The sequence below is a fragment of the Alligator sinensis genome, unplaced genomic scaffold (assembly GCF_000455745.1).
Source record: "Alligator sinensis unplaced genomic scaffold, ASM45574v1 scaffold59_1, whole genome shotgun sequence".
Lineage (NCBI taxonomy): Eukaryota > Metazoa > Chordata > Crocodylia > Alligatoridae > Alligator > Alligator sinensis.
In genome coordinates, this window is record NW_005841878.1 from 3,833,972 (window position 1) to 3,858,547 (window position 24,576).

General features: G+C 43.2%; 1 long non-coding RNA gene across 2 annotated transcripts in view; it reads right to left on the minus strand.

Annotated features, from left to right (window-relative positions):
• The window catches only part of LOC102369613, a 107,224-nt gene continuing 82,648 nt past the window's right edge, over window positions 1-24,576 (minus strand). Inside the window, exon 5 of one of the 2 annotated variants that reach the window (XR_001359329.2) lies at window positions 1-568. This is a non-coding gene — a long non-coding RNA (uncharacterized LOC102369613). Of the gene's footprint in view, window positions 569-22,292; window positions 22,458-24,576 lie in introns of those variants that run through there. The other variant, XR_003092519.1, reaches the window with a different exon arrangement.

The following is a 24,576-nucleotide window of genomic DNA, read 5'->3' on the forward strand; positions in this document are numbered from 1 at the left end:
GGAAGATTTTTATCTGCTTATCATCACATGCATTTTGGGGCCTTGGAAAGTTTCCTCTGCCACATAAAAGGGAGCTCATTTTTTCACATATCAAGCTGCTTCTCCACTCTTCATGCTATTTGTTGCCTACTACTGTTAGCAACGCATGTCTTTCCTTCAGTGGAAAGGAGACACAGAGCGTGCCCAATGCAGCTCCCTGTTAAGAAATTATCTGCTGTGAAAGATTTTAATAGTTTAAAGCATCTGTTCCCTCCATTAAAGTTCAGACAAAGCTAGCTCTTGGTCTGGTGGTCGTCAACCTAAGAGCTTTACATTCTGAAACTTATATTTGTTAGGGCTTATTTTCCTATGCACTGGATCTTTAGTGCTATAGGAATTGTCTGCCTATAGCTTCAGGCATCCATTTGAAGAAGGGAAGTGAAGTGAAGACTGTAGACAGGAGAGATGACTGTTCCCCAGTGCCCCCTCCTGGCAACGTTGCTTCTGTTCTTTCTTGTTTTGTTCTCTTAATCTGGAAGAAAGGTGCTTGGTCAGCACAGGCTATCTACTCAATGGACCAAATTCTCACCTGTGTATGAAAAAACATTGTTAAAAGGAATATGCTGAGAACAATGAATAAAAGCTTTAAACATTAACATTTCAGCCAGATACAAAATAAAGAGGCCCTTAAGTCTCAACTTACCATGGGGCAAGTCAAGCCTCTAACCTATAATGCATTTCAGGTTATTCTCCATCCTGTAGGCCTGGAGCTCAGACAGCTCCCTGCAAACTTGTTTAGAAATACTGTGCTAATGTTTGAATTGCTGCAGTTTGAATTGTTGCAGTTAAATCCAGGGACAAGTGAAATCTGAGGGCAGCTCAGCATTTTTACAAATGCTTGCTTATCTTGCAACTGGAGTTAACACATGTAGGTGGGTGCTCCTTTGAAAATATGGCAGCTTCTTTCAGGTGTGGGTCAGTCATACCACTGTCTCCTGTACTAATTTCCCACTGAGGGCCCAGTTAGTTTGCCAGGAGTATGTACTTTTCCAGTATGAATCATTATAAACTAGCTTTTCCATTCTTGGAGTCTTCTCAGTGGTGACATAAAAACCTGCTTCACTACATTAGTTAACTGGTACTTTTTTGTTCCTGTGGAGAATCTGAAAACACATGGAAAAGGGATCTGTACTCGCTGGTCTAGACAACAGCATACTGGCAGGGAGATGGTGTCAGGGAAAGACTTTGTGCAGTTCTGCCAGCAAATACAATATTCCACAACCCACTATTATGTCGCTGTAGCAGCTCTGGGAGACGTATGCTGCTCCTGAGCATACCACAGAATAAACTGTGTATAAGGTACATTTTTTTTCTTCATCCACAGCTACCTTGAGGATGTGCAAGCATCTAGACATTCCAGCACACCTCTACAAGGGACAGCCATGTTCTCAGCCTTTGTGCTCCCTGCATACAGGGACTGGGGTTGTCTAATACTGGCAGAGCTGATAGAAGCCCTAAGTGCACCAGGGTAGAGCAGCGGGAGCCCGTGACTCTCCTGTATACAAGAGAGGAATGCACTCCTCCTACTCCAGTCTGCATTCCCAGAAATATTCTGGCCAATTCAGCTAGAACACAGCTGGAGTCTGTCAATGGTGACTTTCAGGGAACACAGCAGGGGACAGAGGGCTCTCCTAGAAGGGTGGATCTGGCTTACAAAGCCCAGATAGGGTCCTTAATGTAAATGTCTGTGGACGAGAGGATTTTTTTTTTTTTTTAGCGCACAAAATTACAGCCAGGATAGCTAACCTCTCCCAAGCACTGCCCAAGGAGTAGACAATAACAAGTAGCATTGATTTATTACTGCAGAGGAGGTAGAGAAACAGGAATGTAATAAATGTGGAGCAAGATGAGAAATGCATCTCTGCCCTCACCCCCTACACACACAGCCCAAAAAGGGAGAGATTATCTGCCATGAAACAGCACATTGCTGACATTCAAATGACACAAGAGCAGAGTCAAGTAGGTGGTGATGGAAATGTAAAGTCTGATGTGCATTTATCACATTAAAATGTCAAGACCAAGCCCAAAGAGGAATCTCAGGGAAGGGCAGCCCATGGTAGGCAAGATGAATGGTAGGGAATTTAGAAATGGATATTTGCAACACAAAATATGAATAAAAAGTATGTGACCCACCAGAAAATAAAAGATATGTTCAAATCATGTTTTCCAAGTCAAACACTTAAAGGTTAGGAAGAGCCAAATTGCAGATGGCCTGGGTTACCTTCATCCATCCCCCATAAGCATATCGTAAGTTTTAAGTATCAGGTGACATATTACTTTTTTATCCTTATTCCATGCACAGGATGGGCTTGCTCTGGGGATGAATCAGGAAGGTGTGTAGAATAATAATTTAAAAGGTGTGGTTGTATAAAATCCCTGCCCTGCTTGGTACAGAGGTTGAAAATTAATGAGGCAGGAGACTGCAGAGAGATGAAGGGTGGTTGAAAGCTGTTGTGCTAAGCACATCGTTTAAATCTTCTCATTGATGACCATTAATTACATATTTCTCATTTTGTTTTTGGGGGGGTGTGGGGTCTGACTCAAACCCCTGGCATCCAGTTTGCAGAAGTGCTGAGCATTCTCAGCTGCCATGTAACTCAACAGGAGTTGTGCTTTGAACTGAAATGTTGTAAAATAAATGCACTAAAAAAAATCAGATTTGAGTTGTTTCAAAATAGTGGATGCTTGGACCTTAAGCTCTCTGTGTCTCAGCCATTCCCATCTATAAGTAAAACTCTCCCAGTTCATGAGGGTGCTATGAAGATAAATCAATTTATGCTTGCAAAGCAGACACCATAATCACGATTGCCCTAGAAAAGCCCATGAGAAAATGAATAATTCTTTCTTCAGGGCTTAGATGTATAATAAAGCATGTAGCCATGTATTGAACCACGAAAGGAAAAATATAGAATGGACACTCCTCACCTGTGCACAGGAGCAGATCCAAGGGGGTGCACTGAGGCACTCGTACCTCCCTTTGATTCCTGCTGCATCTTGCTGCTCCTGGCAATGGCAGCAGCATTTCTAGTCAGGCAGTGCTAAGGGAGTCAATTGACTTCTTGGCTCATTATAATCCACCTGATCCTTTCTACACTCTGCATTCCACAGGTGTTAACAATCCTTTCTTCTTTTTAATTGTCTTGATGGTCCACCAGTCAAGCTAACAGCTGTTCTGCAATTTTGCTGTTAGCTGCTTGGGAAGCTCCTATTTCAGAGTCCTGAAGATAGTTTGTAACTCATTCCAATCAAGTGATTTGTTTTTGTTTCAATCTTAAACTGAATAATACAGCCCTAGGCCCCTAGCAGATTAGTAAAGCTTCTAGTTTCTTTTTAACTGGAGAAAAATGTGTTGTGCTATATGTCATAATGCACCTCATCATCTGCCCTCCCCTCCCTTTTCAAAATCCTAGATCTGCCCGTGCTTGTGCAGCATCCATTCTGCATGCTCATCAAGGCAAGAGTATAAAATCATGTCATTGATCATGTAATAAAGACAAAAGTAAAGGATCTGAGTTAAGGTGGCACAACCTTAGTTCCAGCATTTCCTAACTTTGGATCACACGCTGGACTTTCCCACCGATTACTAGATTCTTTCAGCACAGTTACATGGACGTTGTGCTGTAACTGTGCTGAGGATGATAAAAATTCAGAGAGAAAAAGCACTTTCCATGATACGGCATGACTTCCCCAATATCCACCCAGTTCATCAATGGGAATAGACCTTTCAGCTCCACCATGCAGTTTTGTCACTCGAGCTTAAGGAGTGACTGATGACAATAGTAGGGTGCCATCTTCTAAATTTGGGCCAGCCAACTTCCAAGTAGCTGGGGCAGAATGCCCCATATGCCACATAAGTGGGGGCCACATGCCTGAGGGCCACACCGGGGTGAGCCATAGGCTGTCTGGGCTGCATCATGCACTTGTACTCCCCACTATGCCCACTACACTCTATAGGCCATCTCCCACTCACTGTTGCACCATGCACCCATATCTTGCCCTCAGCCATGGGACTCCAGGCTCATCCTCTGCTCACCTGGGGTGTGAGCAGGCAGTGAAAGCCAGAGGGGGGAGAGGGATCCCAGAGACTCCAGCAGTTGATGCAACCAGAGCAACACAGGGGAGTATCAGCCAGGCAGAAGCCCAGGGATGCAGGTCATATACAGCCTACGGGTCACCAGTTGAACAGCACTGTTCTATGTGGATCAGCATTACAAAGGGATGAAACATCCTTTGCCAATAGCTTCACATATATTTGTTGACAGCAGGGGAATTGTGAGACCCGGTCAGCTGGGAAATGAGCTCACAGTAGCCATGAGGACTTCTGGCTCCCACTAGGGAGTCAGCATTTTAGTTTTAGTAAGTCTTTTAAAATTTTATTTTGTAGACAATGCCTGATGTTGTAGTTCTTGAGAAATTGCAAATTAAGCAGGTCCCTACTTTATACTATCTTCTTTCACAGGACTGTGGCCTTAATGAGTAGCTCCTGTGCCCATGGAAGAACTAGACATTTTCAAAGAAAAGTCTGTCAGAACTTGTAACATAGGCAAAACAACATATTTTTCCTCCAGCCCCACTATTGGGAATATTGAATGGTTTTACCTGAAATTTTCCAGACATTCCACAGACAGCAAGCATGGGGAAACTTCTGCCCAAATGGTTAATATTTGGCAAAATTATAAACAACTGAAAACAGAGACATAGCTCTCCATCTCTATGATCACACAGCAATGGGCAAGAATATTTTAGCCCAAAGCAGCCCTCAATATGCCATACATATGAAGGATAGAAATGGTGAAAAAAGACTGTTTGACAAGGAGAGCCAAGTTACAATTAAGGAGGCTTCAACTCTCTTTCTGCCTCTTCCAGACTCACACTTTGACTTTAGAGAAGTTGTGAAGGGGCAGATCCAGATGCCTTGTAGGTACCTCCACTTATGTGCCTCACCTGAGGAGGGCAATCCTTATAGATAGGGTTAGATAACTAGCACCCCTTTACAGTCAATAGGGAGACTTAATGGTCTACCAAAGGTGACCTAGAGTGCCTAGGTGCTGGACAGAGATCCAACAGGAACTGCTAGGCACCAGGACTTGTCTAAGCCCCTGTCAGAGTCTATGTTAAACAATTGCCAGATATACTTTGGCCCTGCCTTAGGAAATAGGCACCTCCCATGTTGACTTGGACAGAGCTTAAGCAGGAATCAGGCACCTAGGTGGCCTTTCCGGATCATTTTTGAGCGTGCACAGTGTCTAGGCACCTACAGATCTTTTCAGGTCAACAAAGAAATCTAATGAATCTCCTAATTAATCTTTGTGCCTCAGCATTGTTGCAGCTGCTTGAGTGGAGTCAGTTTCCAGCCCTAAAATTCTCTACCGCTCAGTTTAATCATTTGGAAGATGAAGTTAATAATAGTGCATGGGGGTGTGGTGAGGATTAATTCATTAATGTTTGCAATGCACTTTAAGATCCTTGAATGGAAGAATCTAAGTGTAGTGCTGCTATTCATCATCTTTCCAGAGCTGACAGCAAACACGTCTGGTTAGACTAGTGATAGACTCACTTCTGTGCTTAGTCCATTATTTAGTAGAAGGCAACACAAAGATTCTATAGTACGAAGAGGCACAGAAAAGTCAATCCAAGAAATAAACTGAGACAGAAATTTATAGCAGCATTTTCTTGGAACGTATCATTACAGCCAGTGACATTTAATCACAGAAACATGATCTGGCTACAGCTAACTAGCTTTGCTCAGGTGTGCCTGTAAATTTAATTTGAGTTCTTCTGGGTAGTGTAGATGTTGAATGCAGACTAATGTACACGTCAGAAAAATAACAAATCGTATTCTGTTGTAGAACAGGAAACCTTTTAGCTACACAATAAAATAATACAATGCAACACATGAGGTATTTATACAGCACCCTTTATAAACATATACCAAAGTTTTGTGCAAACAACTTGCCCCTTATATCAATGCCAACAAGTCAAATTTAGTTAGAAGGAAAGAAATCTGTTTAAAAAATAAGCTTTTAGTTGAATTTTTTAACTGAAACATTCATCGGGGGATTTCTATTAATAGTGCAAAGTTAATGCTAAACAAATACAGAGAACTAATCAGACTCTAAATATATGAGACCAAGCCTTTTCCCACATTTGGGCTCCTACAGCCCATTGAGCTCCTAGGGACATGAGAGGAGCCTGCTCTGATGTGCTGGAAATCCAGAGCGCCAGAGCAGACTTGATTAATCGAGTCTTCGGGAGCACAGAAATTGATGTGCTCCGGCCGCCTTCCGCGTCATGTGTATCAGCATCCCATGCATCCCTGTGCTGAAAAAATGGCAGGGGGGGGTGCTTTGAAATAAAACACATTCACTGTGCTTTAGTACAAAGCCCCCTGCCACCATTTTTTCAGCATGGGGATGTGTGGGGATGCTGATAGACGTGAGGCGTGTGTGCTTTTAATTAGCAAAGCTCACTAGTTAAAGTGCCTGGCACTGCATCCAAAGTACATGTAAAGTGCCCAGTGTTCTTCATATAATGCACTGTTCATTTGTTAAAAAAATCTTACAGTCCACTAGCAATTCTGAATCATGGAGCTAATTGTACTTAAAATTTTTTAACTTGCAGCTTCCTGGCAGTTTAAAAAAATGGAGTTATACGAGAGGACAAAGTGTAATAATGCCAAATTCAACTCCCACCTCATCCACCCATCTCACTATGCCCAGAGAGCTAGTATTCCCTGTGTGTCATTTCCACCTGAACACAAGAACATGGTTAGGTCCATGCGTAAATCTTAATGACAGGTCATGTCAAATTCCAGTGGGGGTGCAAAGCTTTCATTCATATTGTGTTGCAAACTTTGCACTCCATTTTCTTGTTTCGAGGACATTGTTAATACCTGTGGGAACCATTCTGAGAATTCTCCAGAAACCAAGTGACAAGATCTGGCCTCTTCCATGTATTCCTGTTTATGGATGTTAGCAATACCCAGAAAAAATAAATTCAAAATGTAAGGTTGTTCCAGCCTTGAGACTAAAAATGTGCGAGAAAACACACAAGAGGTAGTAAAGTTTATATAAGCTGACTTGATTACTGAGGGTTCCTCTAAAGCTCAACTGCACAGTCCTAACTTCCAATTTAAAAATAAGACATCAAAGTTTTTTAATATAGATCTTTAAGTAGTTATAATGGTTTGACTCATTCTTCAGTAATATTTGGTCACTTACAAATTTAATTGAGGTCAAAATTATTTTAAAAATAATACTATACCTATTTCTTTCAGCCAATGGGAGTTTACTTGAAAATACAACAAAGATACCAGACTGCACATTAACAAGGACCAGGCAGAGTGCTTAGCTATGTCTGTGCATACTTCTCCCTATATACAGACTAAAGGCCCAATCTGCAATGATTTATGCACATCCTTAATTTTAAATGCTCAAGCTGATGGTGGCCTGCCTTCAGTTAAGTTGTGCACGCAGTGTAAAGTTAAGCAGTTGCTTAAGTCACTGCACTGGCCTAGGCATCCTGGTACTATGAAACGGTATGCCCACCCCTTCCAGCCAGGCTGACCTTTCCTCAATTTGCTTGCCATGGAGATCTCTCAGTTCATCACTTCTTATCTCTGCATTTTGCCTTTTTGCCTCTCTCCTTTTTCTTTTTCTGTCTATTCTCCAGTCAGTTACTACCTCTTTCCTCAGAGATGTCTCCCTCCTGTTAGTTCCCACTCTTGCTCTCCAACTGATTCTTTCACCTTCCCTCTTCCCTGTCCCAGCCTCTCACCCCTGAACAACTTCCTTCGTGGCCTCCCCCCTTGCTGCTAGACCCCTCTTCCCTGCCACAAATTACTCCTGTCCTGAGCTGAACAGTTCGGTGGCAACACCCAGGGTTCACTAAATGGATCCCAAATCTGAAGGTATGTACTCAGGCGAATGCTGTTTACCACTCACTGTGCCAAGAGCCCCCAGAGCCTACCCAGAAGCTTGAGTAGAATGGAGCTAAGTAAATCACCTATAAACCAATGCTGTTATCTCTGCATAGCAACAAACCTAGAATTAGTAAAAGGGACTCAGTGGGATGCCCATAAGGCCTCACACATATAATGTAATAAGTTCCCAATGCCAGATATATGAATTAATCCCTTCTAACCCAATTAAAAATCTGAATAGCCCCCATTTCTTTCTGCTCCTCATCACATTCATTGAAATTTAAGGACACAGTGAACTCAGAAGGGTTGATCTTTTGGATGTCCATCTCTGTGCTCAGGGTGCTGGTCAGGGCTTCTCTTTTGGTTGTGGGGCACTTTCCCAGTTTGACTGCAAGTGTGCCTCAAGCCATTCCTCAATCCTGGGTCCAAGCTGTGGCTGGGAACAGCTGGGCTTTTTCTCCCCATCAGCAGGTGCAGCGACTTGTGTTGTTGTTACTGTTGTGGGGCTCCTTTCATCAGCCCTACCCTGTACAAGCCAGCTGGTCCACAGCCAAAGAGAAAACCTATAACCAATCCTATGTCCCATCAGTGGCGTTCCTCTACTGAAGAGCGGGGGCAAGAGTGAGATGATAGGGTAGGATTTCATCCCAGTCCACTAGCTGAATAATGCTATGGCATCAGCATCTTTTTCTGCCTGCAGCCTAATAAACAGGGATCCTGGTTTTCTCTGATTAAAAAAAAAATCCCCAATTTTCAGATTTAAAAGTTACCCAAAATCCATGTTTTCTGTGATTAAAATGAAACATCACTACACATATGTATATCTATATATTCATGGTGTTTCATTTCAATCACAGAAAAATGTGGATTTTGGGTTACACCTTTTTAAATCCCAAAAATGGGGCTTTTTTTTTTTTTATCGGAGGAAACCAGGATCCCTGCATAAAGCAGGTTTTGTGGCCCATTCACACTGCAGCCAAATGGGCCTCCATAACAGGCTAGCTCAGGGAATGTGATCAATATTCTTTAGTAGGTTAATAACATGCTCTAACTCCCCGCCCTCCCCCCTGTCCCCACACAACTTCCCTCCTGCTTCAAGCTGCTGATTGATCTGGATGGGGAAAGGGAATAGTGAGAAGGAAAGGGAATGTAATTAACCAGCTATGAAGAGTTGGCATGCTTCACAGCTGGTTAATCTCAGCTACTCTGCTCAGAACAGGAGCAGAGCAGTTTGTGTGGAGAAGAGGGAGGGGCAGGGCAGGTCAGAGAGACACCTCCCAATACATACCAGCCCATTCCAGCTCCTGTGCGCAAGCCTTGGAGGCTCATTTACATCAGGGCATTTCTGTTTTCTAGATAGAAAAACTATCACTTAGAAACCCACACATTCCTGTACTGAGCTAGCAATTAACTTCAAGTCCTCTTAGCTTCTGAAACTGCTGCCAACCATGCCTCTCCGATGCTCTTTAGTTCAAAGTATTTGTAAACCAGGGCAGTTAGGAAGCCATAGCAACAGCGTGAGTGCATGATGATGCTACAATACCGTTGTAATTGCTAAGTATATGATTCTGTGCAGAAAGAACAGCATTAGCAGAACAAGGCAGCACAGATGGAATAGCAGCCAACTCAGATTTCTTGATGAATACACAGAGAGTGGCAGAATCCAGGCACTATCAAGAGCACTATTGAACGGGGTTATTCAATAGTGCTCTTGATTCTGCGGGTGAACAATGGGTGGGCAACACAAAGAGAAACGGAGAGAATTTTTTTTTAAAGGGGATCAATGAAAGGAAGAATGGAGAAAAGTTTCATGGCAGGTAACCACATAAAAAAAACAACAAAAAAACACAGCCCCCTTAGCAAACAGTAGATACTAGATGCGCTATGCCTCTTTACAAATAAGATATGCTATAAGATGGCAGTGGGAATATACTTTCCCTTTACAAGCCAACAGAGCAAGACTTGAGGGTCCATAATAAAGACAGACATTTAAAAAAAATAAAAGCTAAGTGCTGTGGACAACTGATAGTGACACTCCACAATATGTGTCGGACATGGGTTAGGAAGCAAAAGTCCAGGTTTTCCATGGTTGAGGCACCCGTTTCGTTTGCCAAAAGCACACAAGGGTGTGATTGTGTAGTTTTAGTAAAAGGTTAGATTATGCATTTGTATAGGATGGGTTGGATTGGGTGATCCTGCCTCAGGAAGGGGAGTTGTAATAGATGACCTATGGAGGTCCCTTCCAGCCTTACTTCTCTATGATGTGCCTGTAGCAGGTTTGTGGCCACAGGGATGGCCATAACATCCCCTGGTGGCCATGCAGCTCCTGCCTGGCTCTGATGTCACCCTCCCTAGAATGCTCGCCTGCCATGCCTTGTTCTTTTGGAAGTGGAGTAAGGGAAACTGCCCACAGGCTTTAGAGTGAGCATTTATCTCAACACTTCCCACACCAGGTCTCTCCTGGATCCCACTAGTCTCAATCCAGCTCCATTCCTTCCTTACACCACACCCCAAGCCTTCTGGCTGTTACCTAAGGATGATATTTTTGCACTCGGCCCCCTCTCTGGGCTCCCAGACCCAAGGTCACCTGCGCAGCCCCTCTCAGACTCATGGACCCTTCTGAGCTTCCTGCACTTTACTTGGCTCTTGCCCTGTCTCCAGGGCCATGGATCCTCTGGTCTGACTGTCAGCCAATCCCTGGCTCCTGAACCTCTAGGTCCCATACTCAAGTACTCTCCCTGTATTTGGACCTCCTTGGGTCTCACTCTCAGTCCTGCTTGTGTCCCTGGACCCTCTGGCAGGCATCGAAACCTTCTCTAGGCTTAACATAAACCAGGACCAGCCTGCCCAAATAAGCAAGCCCCTCCCTTTCTGCCCCAGGTACCTTTCTTCGTTCCCTGCATTGCAGAGTGCCTTTCTTCCAGTATTCAGGGACCCTGCTGCTCTGCTACTAGGAGCTCCTCACCAAGGTTGCCAAGTCCACTTATAATAAGTGGAATTGGGCTTGTTTTTTTTTTTAAAGTTGCTTTAATTTTTTTGAGAGTCATGAGCTACAGTTTTTTGGGCTTGTTTTATTTGGAGGTCATTTATTTTCTGCTTTTTTGTAATAGGTGACTTGAACAAAAAAAGCTATGGTGTAAAAAAGGCTGTAGGAGTGGTTTTGGTGACTGATTAGTCCCGGGCAGGGATGTGCAGGCAGCAGATCATGGCTTTTCCCTGGCTCCTTGCAGAAGTGACAGTGTACTTACATTATTTTTAAATAATATAAGTACACACAAATTTATTTTAATATTTTTAGTGTGCAATTTAATATTATATGCAGCAAAACTAGAACTATTTAAAATATGGAATTTGTATAAGCACCTCCACTCTCCTCTCTTTAAAATGGGCCAGGCATATTTTGGGCTTGTTTTTAAAGGCACTGCTTCTTTTTTTTTTCTTGTGAGGCTTGGCAACACTACTTACCACTTCCTGGCTCTCAGGGCTGGACTGCCTGGCTGGCTCAGAGCTTATATAGCTCCAGCCTGGCCTGTTGCTGGTCAGGTGAGTCAGGTGGCTACCTGCAAGTAGCCTCTCAGGCTGCTTGCTCTGTTAAAGAAGCAGGTACACCTCAGGGCCCTGCTACAGTGTCTACCACACATCTGGCTGCCTTTGATTCCTCTACCAACCTGAATGACCCCTTTATAGCTGGGTTAGCTGGAGCTGACCTTTAGCAACAGCATGGAACACATTACACACTCTGGCATGGGAGTAATGACAAGATGCCTGAGCTGCACTGACAGCATGAGACAAATGCAGATCTTTACTGTACAGTTTTGATGCTGATGATTGCCCAATTCTGTTGGGGTAAACTGGCTTGATTACATTACCTTTAGCTGAAGTGTATGCCCACAGAGGACAATGAGCCCATTCTGTATCATATGAGTCTAAAATTCACTTTCCTTTGACATGAATCCATGCTACGACTAGAAGGGACCATTCTGATCATGAACCTAGCCTCGACATAACAAACACCATATAATTTTTCCAGTAACTCCTGCATCAAGGTCTCACCTTGCTTTTCAGCTAGAGCACAGTTTTTGAAAGATGCTGAGTTTTGATTGAGTAATTCCAAGTGATGGAGTCTCTACCAGTTTCCTTGGGGAGTTTTCCAATAGAAAATTAACTGCTGTTAAGAATAAGCACCTTATTTCTAGCTTAAATGTACTGGGCTTCAGCCTTCAGCCACTGGATCTCATTACATCTTTGGCTGTGAGATCAAGGAGCCCCCTTATTTCAGTTCCTAGGAACAACATGTCATTTCTTCCTAAAGAAGGGGATGAGCCTGGTCAAAATTCAGGCTTATAGTTCACAGAGGCTAGGTACAGACAGTCAAAAAGCCTGAGACTGAATTGATTCAGTCTTTGTAGGCTAGTCTAAGCTGCACTGATGAAACTGAAACAGAAGTGAACAGACATTTACCTTTGATTCAGGAAATGCAGCCACATGCCTGGAGTGGCTCAGGCCAAAAGTCAGGGGGTGCTAGAGCATGGCTCTCTGGCTGTATAGTTCACTTCCTCTTCCTGCTGCCCCCAAGGTCTCTGGGATTTGCAGTCCAGAATTACAGTATCAGGACTCTGCAGGGTTGGTGATCACTTTCTCTTCCTGCTTCCAGGTACCTCTGGGATTTTTAGTTCACAGTTGCAGCCAGCAGTAAGTTTAGCATGGAAGGGGTGAACCACCACGGAGGCCCCAGACCCCAGCCGGGGTTTGCCTGTGGTGGGGTGGGCAGTCCCCCCTGTAGACTGGGCTGCATCCCCAGCTGGGCTTGCTTTCCCCCCACACCAGCCCCTTGTCAGCCAGCCTTCACCCCTCCAGCTAGGGAGCATAGGGGCAGGGCCAGCCCAGCTCTGGAGCAGACAGCACAGCCCAGCCCAGGGCTGGAAAGTATGCTGGGGGTCTCTGTTTTAACTTGAACCAGGAACGGGTCTGGGACAGAAGTTTCATAAACCAGTTTCACCCAAATTAGTTAAGTCTGATACTACATTCAACAAGGTTTATCTTAAATCAGTTTCGGCCAGTTTGAAACCAGGTAATGTGCACATAACTTCTGTTCTGTTACAGGTTTAAACCAGTTTCTGATGGCTTAAACCAGTTTATGTGTAACTTCTGTCCCTAGCCAGAATGGTTTACAAATCAGTTCTTACTGGTTGCACTGAACTACAGCTAATGCAAAGAGTCATTTGCAAGTTACAAAAGAATACAATTAATTCCTGCAAGCTTGACCAAGTATATATGACACCAGTTTCAGAGGAACTGTCGTTTTTCCATTTGGAGGCTGAGCTTCCTGTACTTTACTTTGCCCACTGGTTCTTCTGGGTTTCTTATCTCCTCTGCCACAGGAATAGATCAATCAAAGCTACAGCAGCAAAGAAGTCCAAAGAAAACAAACAAAACCTGACTTGCTAAAATCAAGGGAAAAAATAGCATCACCTCTCACTGCTTCAAGGACCGTTTGGTAGAGATATTTATCAGCTGTCTTATTGAAAATATCTGTGCCCTACTGTTATTAGTAGCACTTTCTATACAAATAAAAAAGCAGGAGTTTCTCTTCCCTGCTCCCTCTATACTGAATGCTGCTCAGTTAGGATTTGCAATAGCAGAACTGTATCTTGAACACTGAACATTGCATCATGGCTGCTTGATTATTCTACTTTTGCTATGCCTGAGATAAAATATGAAACTCCTGCCCCCCAACATTTCCCCAATCTGTTTTACAGCAGACCTCCAAAACTAGGGGGCAAGCAGAGTCCAAAAGGCAGCACATGGTTCCATTTCAGTCACCCTCATCCTTTAAGGCAGACCTATGGTCACTAGAATCCCAGGGCAGCACTGCAAGCTCATTCCTGTTTCTGCTGCAGTATCAAAGAGAGCAAAACATTCCCAAGTGGGATCCTTGTGCAAAGTGGGATTTCCCCCCTGGCCTGGGGCTGTTTGAAGCAGCCTGTGTAAAGGCATGCTGAGGATATGCCTGGGTTTGAGGCGTAGCAGCCCAGGTGTGCTTTGCTCTGTTTTTTTTGGGTGGAGATTGAACCAAAGATGACTGTGGCTGGGAGGTGAATTCAGAGCCCCAAACACTGGGGGCTGTGCTGATGCTTTTCTAGGCAGCCCTGGAATTTGCAGGGTACATGAATAGTGGGAAGCCCCTTGCTTGCTCTGCATGTCCTGACTAGTAATCTTTAAGGATCAAATTGCTATACTAAAGATAAATACAGCTGCCATGCACTCTAAACAGGGTTCAGTTGCTTTCACTTCTAGACCCTGACTCTGCAGACAGAACAGCACTGAGCAACCTCTAGGCCTTAGCAGCAATCCAGGGGTCTGTGCTTCCTTCTATTGTTTTCTAAATATCCTCTCCTTCCTTGGCAAGTCTCTGCTATCAAAGTGCCATTTACCAAAATGACTCTTTAAAACAACTACGGAGATCATTGACATCATTTAGATGCCACAGACTGGTGGTTTTCAAACTAGGGTATGTGTGCCCCCAAGCATAAACAGTGCTTTGCCAAGGCATACATGCCTATATTATAATAAGGGTGGTGAAGCTTCTGATTTCATAGACATTAGGGCTGGAAGGGACCTCATAAGATCATCGGGTCCAGCCCACTGATTGGTCAATACATGATAAGTAATGGTGTTGCCCCATTGATGTTGGTGTCAAAAGAAGCATATAGGATGTAGGGGGTACAAGCAGCAATAATTTGCAGGTAAGGTGGTACACAGCCAAAAAAAGTTTGAAAGTCACTATACTATACAGGTCTCTTTCCTTTAACTGATGTTTGCCCTTTCTTTGTCAAGCTTTGACTTACCTCATTTCCATGCAGAGGCTATAGCATTTATGTGTATAAAACTTTTGGGTCTGTAAAAATAACATATACCAATTGCTTTTACAGAGAAAGAAAGGACAAAATAGTCTCTAAAGCACAAGCCCGGCATTCTGAAGTCATGGATCCATACTCCTTTTGTCACCTAAGGCAGAAGCAGAACAGGGCAGATGTGCCCTGAGGCAACAGTGATGCATGGGGCAGTGTCATCTGCCATTGCAGCTGCAAAATCAGCCACTACTGCAGTGGTGGCTATTTTTGTAACCTCTTCCCTGCCTTTCCCTCCCCCCATGACACAGAAATGTTGCCGGGGCTACTACCCAGGTCACCCCCCCTTAGTTACGCTACTGGCCTGGGGCAAGTAACTTAGCCCTTCTAGACCTCAATTTCCAAACAGTAAAATTGAGACTATAGCACTTTCCTACCTCACAGGGGTATAGGAAGGATAAATTGCTATGGATTGTGAAGTGCATAGGATCCAGGGTAATGTGAGCCAGATGGAGAAAATGTATAAATGAGAGGCCAGAAGACATAGTAGATCATTCAGCCTGTACCACTAGAAGATTGTGTTGTTTTCTCTATATTACAGTTCTATGCAAGGAAAACAGATTTTACAGTTTCACGTCTATGAAAAGCTGTTTGCAGAGGAGCTGATATGTAGAAGTGCTGTGAATGCCCAAGAGATGACCTCATTCTTGACATACGTGTGTCAGTCTGGCTGCTGCCGATATTGCTGACAGACTTCCACAGCATTAAGGACAATATTGCTTACTTTGAGCCTTAAAAGACCTTAATGCTGCCTGCTTCAGCCTTTCCCTCTTTTCCATGAGGAATGTCAGTCAATAAGTGAACAGTTTTATGTGTTGGACTCCCAAATTAATTCCCCCACTCTGGAGTGGAGCTAGCTGTTTGGCTTCTAGGTTCTGGTCACACCTGAAATAAAGCGCTTCTCACAGTGTGTGTGTGTGTGTGTGTGTGTGTGTGTGTGTGTGTTTTCTCTTTTCCAGTGCTTGCTGGAACCTGGGTGTGAAGATATGTGGAGGAGGAAGCATTAATCTTTTTCAAACTTTATCAAAGCTCAGTGACAGTACAATGTATTACAGGTGCATATTCAGGGTCAGGAAGAGGAGCTAGTAGGTGGGTAGGTGAAGGAGACAGATGATTCACTGAATGCAAGAAAGGAAGAACTGCCACTAGGCGACAGTGGGCGCGTCTACACGAGACACTGACTGCGAAGTAGCTGAATAATACTGCACAGTAGCACGTCACAGCACAAACAGTGCTCATATGCTGTATTTTTAGGCAGTATTATTAGGCTACTATGCAGTAGTGTCGTAGCTGACCTGGAAAGGTTCATGAAGTGGTCGGACCTCAACCTGATGTCATTTAATACACAGAAATGTAAAGTGCTCTATCTGGGGAGAAATAATCCACAGCACACTTACAGTCTTAGCAGTGCTATGCTTGCTGGCACCACATCTGAGTGAGACCTGGGTGATAGACAACAAAATGAACATAAGCTACCAATGTGATGCCATAGCTGGCAGAGCTAATCAAATGCTGGCATACATCCACCAAGGCATCTCAAGCAAGGCTAAGGATGTCTTCTTCCCTCTCTACTCGGCTCTGGTGAGACCACAGCTGGAGTACTGTGTCCAGTTCTGGGCGCCGCACTTCAGGAAGGATGTGGAAAAGCTCGAGAGAGTCCAAAGGAAGGTCACACACATGATTAGAGTCCTAAAGACCAGGTCATATGAGGAGAGGCTGAAAAACGTGGGACTGTTCAGCCTAGAGAAGAAAAGACTCAAAAGGGACTTGGTGGTAGCCTATTAGTACATCAGAGCCTGGGGGAGCATCTGTTCACCAAGGCCCCCCAGGGGAGGACAAGAAATAATGGGCATGAGTTGATTGAGGATCGCTTCAGTCTAGACATAAGGAAAAACTTCTTTACAAGTTGAGTACTGATGGTTTGGAACAGGCTCCCCCCAGAGGTGGCACAGTCATCCACCCTGGCGATCTTCAAAAAGTGTCTTGACACCCATCTTGCTGTGGTCATCTGATCCCAGCGGTCTTTCCTGTCCTCGTGCAGGAGGGCTGGACCCAATGATCTGTAAGGTTCCTTCCAGCCCCTAACAACTATGAAACTATGAAAAGATGTTCACTGGTGCTAATGCACAGTAACTCCGTAACTGTACAGTAACACAGTAACAGAACATTTATTTAGTACTTGATTAGACAGGTACTGAATAAATGCGCAGTAACCACTGCACAGTAGCATCTCATGTAGACAGTGTGGTGGACATGCTATAAAGACCCAAATCATTACTCCCACAGAGAAATGAGTGTGCACATCTGCACTAATTAGCAGTGCAGTGGGTGTTTTTTTAACACTGGGAAATCCCGGTGCCAAAAAAAACCTGCTGCTAAAAAAAGTGGCAAAGTACATGTGGCAGCAGTGTGCACTGCCAGAAACTGGAATCTGGCTCTGAGTGGCTGGACCACCATCACTGCTGCCCCTGGAGTCTCCCAGGATCCCAGGTAAAGCTGCTGGGGCCAGCACAGGTATTGATCCAAGCCTCCCTTACCCCACCCAGGTTCCTTTGCCATGTGCCAGAGTACACGTTCAGGGGTGTGCCTGGAGAGAAACAGCAACAGCACAGACGTGCTGTTGCTATTTGTCCCACAGAAAACCTACACCCTGGCACGTGTGCACTCGTGGGGACACACCCATGATAGCTTCAGATGAGTGATTTCACACATTGGTTACTTAAGCTTTTTAAGCAGGGTGGATTCAAATATTTTCATCCTTCACTCTCTTCTCCATTTTTTACTAGGGGCAGAACAGTATCATTGCACCAGGGGAAGAAACTCCAGCCATTCTTCTTGGTCTGATGTCAGTCTGCTTCAGCCTTAAAGAAATGCACTTCTTGCACCTCTGCTAAGTGCAATTTAATTATATGCCAATGACTACATCAGTTTTGGAAAAAAAGAGAAATCGTTAAATGGTGTTGTTCCAGCGCAGATAACCTGTAATTTGGAAGCAATCCACACTTCTAAAAACAGGGTATGCCTTTCCTACATTCACCCACTATCCATGTCAGGCAAACAAAGCTCTTGTCTCCTTGACAGCCAGGACACAAACAACAAGCCTTACCTGGTTTATCTAATCTGTCTGCCATTGTGTCTACAATTACTCAGAGAATCGTGGGTGCCAAGTGGAAACATCCCCATTACTTGAACATTATTCATGCCTTAATTCTCCTTCCCTGAGAGGCAAGAGACTTTTTAAAGATCCACTAATCATCAAGTCACCCACTCTTGCTGTCAATGCCAAAGCCAACTTGTGCTTTTCATCAAAAACATCTGTCATGAGATTATACTCTATTTATAGATCTCTGAAACAAAGCTGCAAATAGAATGATACAGGTGTATGACATGCCATTCTCATGTGATGAAGTCCTAGTTCACTTTCCCCTCTGATAAACAAAGCTCCACCCATAAAACTTCCTGGGGGAGCCTGCCACCTGCTTTTGTTCTTTTCTCCACTTAAGTGAGTCATAGCAAGCACTGTCCTTGTACTCTGCACAAAGATCTGATCTGGAAATGTGCTTTTGTCTGTCTAGACAATCCAGAAGGGGAGGGCAGAAGCCATCACTTTAGATACCTGATATTCTCAAGTCTCAGATCACTGATGTGCTAAGAAAATATGTTCAAGCCCTAAAAAATCAGGACTGGATGCGCTTCAAAAGTATCCTCTCTCTTGATGGTCCAGAAGTCAGAGTGTGTAGCACAGAAAGTATATGATATAGAGACATGTAGCACTATAAGCCCATTGTGAGCAGACAGATTCATTTGGAGAAAAAAAGAAAAAAGTTTAAACCATAATTTCCTTAATACACTCACTCCATCTTTCCCTGCATGGGTGTGCACACATGCAGGCATATGGCTTTGTAGGTGTACGTGCTGTGCGTGAGAAAATGTTCTGTACAAATAAGAACACTGCTCCCTACAATATATTACCCAGTGCTTTGTCCAGACTGGTTTAAAAATGGCTGGAGTATTAGGACTTCTACCACAACCCTTGAGAATCATTTTTCCAGTCTAACAGGGCTTGCTCTGGATTTTTCTTGGTGTTCAGCCTCTATTTTTCTTTGTTCAGTTTAATCTAATCGCTCTTGGTCATAACTCTTTCAACCATACTAAACAATTCCTCTTCCTTGCTGGAGTTTACATCCATCAAATACTTCTGGATAGTTATCGCATTTCCTTTCACCATTGTTTAGCCAAGAAACACATAGTGAGGGCCAGATTTATCCCCTCAGCTAGAACAGGCTCTGGGCACTGGCAGAGACCCTGATGACTGGAGGGCTATGGAAAGGGGTGCATCAGCACAAAGAGCCAGGTCCTAAATCTACCCCTAAGCACCCCAACAGGACTGAGGTGGAATTTAAGCGCCTAAGTCACAAAGACAAATTCAAATGTGAATGGGGGCTGGAATAGATGACCTCATGATGTCCCTTCCAGCTTTACTTTCTTATGATCAATTCACCAGCTGCAAAACTGCTTAGATGCCTTGATTCATTAGGTGCCTCCATTTTAACCTGAAAAGAACCCTTGGATGCCTAGATCTGGGCTGCAGGGCATGCTCAGAAGCAATCCAGACCCATTTCATAAGCACCTAACTCCTAAGTTTTTTTTACAATCCACTTCAGTCCAGTAGGTTCATAAACTCTGCCTAGGTCCTTGATTTCCTAAGCTGGGATATACCATACTGAGCAACTGTTTGATGTTGACAGCACAAATGCAGCTCAGTAGAAAATAAAGGCGCCCACTTTTGCCCAAAAGCCTAGTAGCAAGAGCATTCACCCAAAAAGTGGGAGACTTGTGTTCTGGGTCTGTTCAGCTTGAACAAATCAGCAAAGCTCCCATGTCAATACAGCCACACTTACTTACACCAGCTGAAGATCTGGCCATGGCCAGTGGTACTTGGAGATCACAGTGTAGATGTCTCTAGGCACTCCAAGGAAGGGAGCACAAGGCAAATTAACTTTCTTCTGCCCTATTGTCTTTGCTTCTTTTAAGGTTAGGAACAGCCATTGAGTTTTTTCTGGGACAAATTGTGCCTGTGTTTGTCCCCAAATAGAAAAGTCCTGGGATTGGCATGTACACACATTGGCCCTTCCAATCAGGGTTTAGTGAGCGGCTGAATGCACTACCACTTTTCAGCCATCAATCCAATGATGCAATCCCAGGACAACCACTGACACACAATTTGCAATGTCCTGGGACAAACTATTTTTAGGGTTTGTCCTGAAAGAGAGGAACTTTGTCCTGGGAGAAAATGATCTTTCCCAAGACAAACGGAATATCTGTTCATAGCTTGTGGGCTGGCCAAATGAAAGCCCTTAATTAACATGCTATACATTTCCTATTAGAGAACACAGAGAAATGATGAAAAATTAATGAAAGACTAGCTTTGGCCTCTGTGTCACTGCACTATGCTATATCCCCTTGTTGCTTATGGTTATTCAGCTCAGTTCAGACAATGTCTATATCCAAGCCATTTCAGTCAAATTTCTCCAAATAAAATGTTGCTACATACTGCATCAAATGTTCTTCTAAAATCTAGGGACCAAATCATAGCTCTAATGAAGTCAATCAGAGTTTTTCCATTGACTTCTCTGGTAGAAGAATTCATCTCAGGTACCTGGGGTTAGATCCACACTGGAGCTGCACAGCTGTACTGGTATAAACCTTCCCTTAATGCAATTTAGCTGGACAGTGAAGCACTGCTGTAGGGCACAGTAGGGAGTTCCTCTTCAGGATCTGCTCCAACATCTCTCATCTCAACCAGTTCTTGGCAAAGGGGCATAAGCAAGGTGAGGGGGGTTTGGGGCAGCTAATACCCAAATGCTGGGTTTGAGTGAGGGAAATGACGGGTTTGGGAAAGCATAAAGGTGGCTTACAGTTATTGTGCTGAGGGTAGGCTAAGTGCTCTTCTGGGCAGCTCGGGATCTGGTTCATCACATCTGCTGCATTCCTTTTCCCCACTAATTTGGTAATTCAGTCCAAAAAGCCATTGCATTGGTCTGGTGTGTTTTATTCCTTATAAACCCAAGCTGTTTATTCCACATGGCTCTGTTCTTGTTTGAGTGCTCTGAGAGCTCCCTCCTCCCATTCCTTAATACTTTTCCCAAACATTTTCCAATCCCATAGTTGTTTAAGGCATTGCTGCATTAGGAAGAAGGGCTAAAAGGGAATAATTGGTTCTGATTATAGATGAACTGACTTATCCAGAACTAATTTGGGTAGTAGTCTGCCAACAGGGCTGGCTGAAGCTTTGCATGTTTTCTGCTGATTTGCCTACAGTGTCACTTTTCTAGGCTGTGTGTTGGATATACTCTGTCTGCCCAGAAAGCATATACAAGATGTATAGCAGGAAGGGAGGGTACCCACTTCAGACAGTTTCATTCCCATTCTCTGTATATTGCTGCACTTCCAGCCAAAGTGGATTCAATTATTTTTTCATTCAAAAAAATAAAAGAAGTCCAGGAAACTTCTGAAGCATTCATTCAGCTTAGACACGTTAGACATAACTGAAGAGCTCCCAATCATGTAAACTCATTTTGCTTAAATGGCTAAAGCAGAAAAGAACATTAAAAGCTTAACTAAAAAAGAGGCTGAATATATTTCCTTAAATAGAACCTCACATTCCTTAAGTAGAGCCTCACATACAAAATCAGGAAAGTTAGATAATCCAAGTAGATCACCCACTCAATGCAACTGTGGGATAGAAGCAAGGAGGAGAAACAGGCCCAGAGGTATCATGCATTCACATTTCTAAGTGAAGTCAGTGGGAACTAAGAAAAACAGGGTCTGGACATGTGGAACAGAATCCTGGTAAAATGGGGGGAATGGGTAGTGACATCAAAGATGATCCAGCTCTTTGGGACAACTACTCTTTTTTTTTCTTTTCATACAGCATCTAGCACAACAGCATCCTGGTCCCTGACAGGGGACCTCTAGAGTGCAAATAACAGGACTCTCAATAAAATATCCTGTCCAACCTGTCATGTTAGTGACTTCTTTGGTCAGTTTACACTGGTGTCGTCATGGATCTGCCTTACCTGCAGAAAAATTCGTATATATTTGTGATAAAAGAAAGAAAGAGTAATGATTTCACAAAACATGTCAGAGATACTTCTATTATACATGACCCAGTTTCCAAGAAATTCTTACTGAAATTGATTTAAAATAGTCATTTGCAGAAAACTGTATTTCTTCTAGAAAACAAAGTTTTGATAAATGAAAGATTTTAATGAAAGATGAAAGGGAAGCTATTTTATGATAAAAGTGTTAGGCATAAAAGGTTTTTTTTAATAGCTCTAATATCTGTGCATTTTAAATGCAATCAGTCATGGATCATACTCATTGATATCTAAAAGAATATGGCTTACCATCCGTAACTGGCCTGGTTCTTATTTGTCTCACTTGCTGAGGTCCTCTAGTGAATGAAGCAAATTCATGCTGTGCTCAGAGCTGTTCTATTTATCTGACCATCTAGGTTCCAATCAAGTTCCTGTTTCTGTGGTGTCTGAACATTCAAGAGGAATCCAAAGCAGGTTCTGTTACTCCTGGGAATTGCAATATTACCTATCATCATGATGCAGTTCATACTACATGTACAGCCTATTGATTGATGATAAAATAATATGGGTGTTATGGTGTGTTTATATATAAGGTAATACCTATGGAACTCTATTGTCAGAAAGTGCTTGTGAGAGAGAACGGAGCATGTATAGAAAGAAACAAAGCCTGCAAGTTTTACCATCTTGGCTTGCTCTCCCCATATGTATAAACAATGACCAATGATCCCTTAGCTCCATGATGTACTCTTTGAAGCTATCCAGGTCTATTTTAGTGGCTGATTATACATTGTTAAGTCTTCCACATTTGATCTGATCTGTATTTGATTCCAAGAAGAACAGGAAGGTAACATATTATTATTTCCAACCGGAAAAAAAAACCAGAAGGCAAATTAGTGGCGTACTGCACAGCATGGGTTAAGATGAATGTTTGGGGAGAAAAGCATTGAGATTTGACTGCCTAGGATCACTGGCTGTGACCAACTCATTTGTATAAAGAAGGCTGGCAGGGCGAAAATTTCACATGGGATTCTTGATGGATTTCTTGGCAGAGAGCTTATCACTCAGGGTCACAGCTGCACTGGGCTTCCCCCTTAATAATATGACTGCACTCTCATGTGCATAAATGTACAGTTTGTTGCAGTGAAAAGTCCAAGATTTTAATCTCATTAGCCTGCACACCTGTACACTCTGCCTTCTGCTTTAACAGTCTGTTTTAATCAAATTATCTCACAGTCTGTACTGAATGATAGTGGGCATTTTCTACTTTGCACATGTGCAATCATACCCCCCTCACCCCAACACACACAAAGGGCTCATAGTGCTCCTATTTTTTATTATTCAAATTAGCCATCTTCTTTCTACTCATTAGATTCCCATTGGCATCCATCATACAGTATCTCATTGCCCGACTTCCATTCTACAGTCACTGAGCCAAATCCTGATATATCGTTTCAGGTAAAAGCTCCTTCACCTTCAACAAGAGTCTTGATTGAATGATGGTTTAAAGTTTAGTGACCAACTTCCCCACATTATGCTTACTTAACAAAGCCGAGTTAAGTCATCTGTATAGGAAATTTAAAAAAAGGCCACATTTTCAGAGCTGCAGAGTATTTGCAGCACTTGTTAAATATCTAAACACCAAAGTTAGTCTTAGTTCATTTTAAAACACATTAATCAAAAATCTCACTTGTATTCTACTTCTTTGTATCTAACTGATTTCACTTGTAAATAAATATCGTAAAATGGGCTGCCCTTATTTTTTGGTTGATAACAGTCTCCGTTTTTAACAAAGGCAAAGTTTTACCAACTATTGCAAACTTATGAATGAAAAAGAATATCACAAAACTTTAATTAGAGCAAGATTTTCTGTGTCCTGCTCTGCTGTGCTCTCCTATGTCTCACTTCAGTTTGGCATCCAAGCACCAACTTACAGTTAGAAATGTGAGTAGTCCCAGTGAGTTTAATTACAGACCCCAGTTCCTTAATCCTTTTGCTAGTCTTTTGTGAATCACCTCACCTCTGCTGCTACTTACAGCATAAGCCTTACTCATTTGTTCTGTTACTAAGTTTCTTATTTTCTCAGCAATGACATCATGCCAGACCCTCTGCAGACACCTTCGAATAGGTTCATTCCTCAAAAATCTTCCATACTAAAAAACATGTGGATAAGGAAAGGGGAGAAGGATGTAATACAAAAAAGTTATAGCCTCCCCAACCCTAAATAATAATCCCTATGCTATTACTTTCTGCCATCCTCTCCAATCCCTTCACAATGAACTTAGCCTAGCTGCTCCCCAACACATCCCTTTACAGAAGCCACCTCTTCCTTACAGAAATAGCAACTGGATGAAGGCCTGTTTGAATTCACAGGGTGGAATCAGATTCCTTTGAGAGAGGGAGAAGTCTACCACTAGGGCGTCTTTACACATGTTGTGGGGTGGAGGTGGGGTGCTTTAATTAGAGTGGCTCCAAGAGCTGCTCTAATTAAAATGCCTGCAGTGTCACGTGTATTCAGTGTCCTATACTTCAAAATGGTGGTGGGGGTGCTTTAACTAAAGCTCATTCAATGAGCTTTAGTTAAAGTGCCCCTGCCACTGTTTTGAAG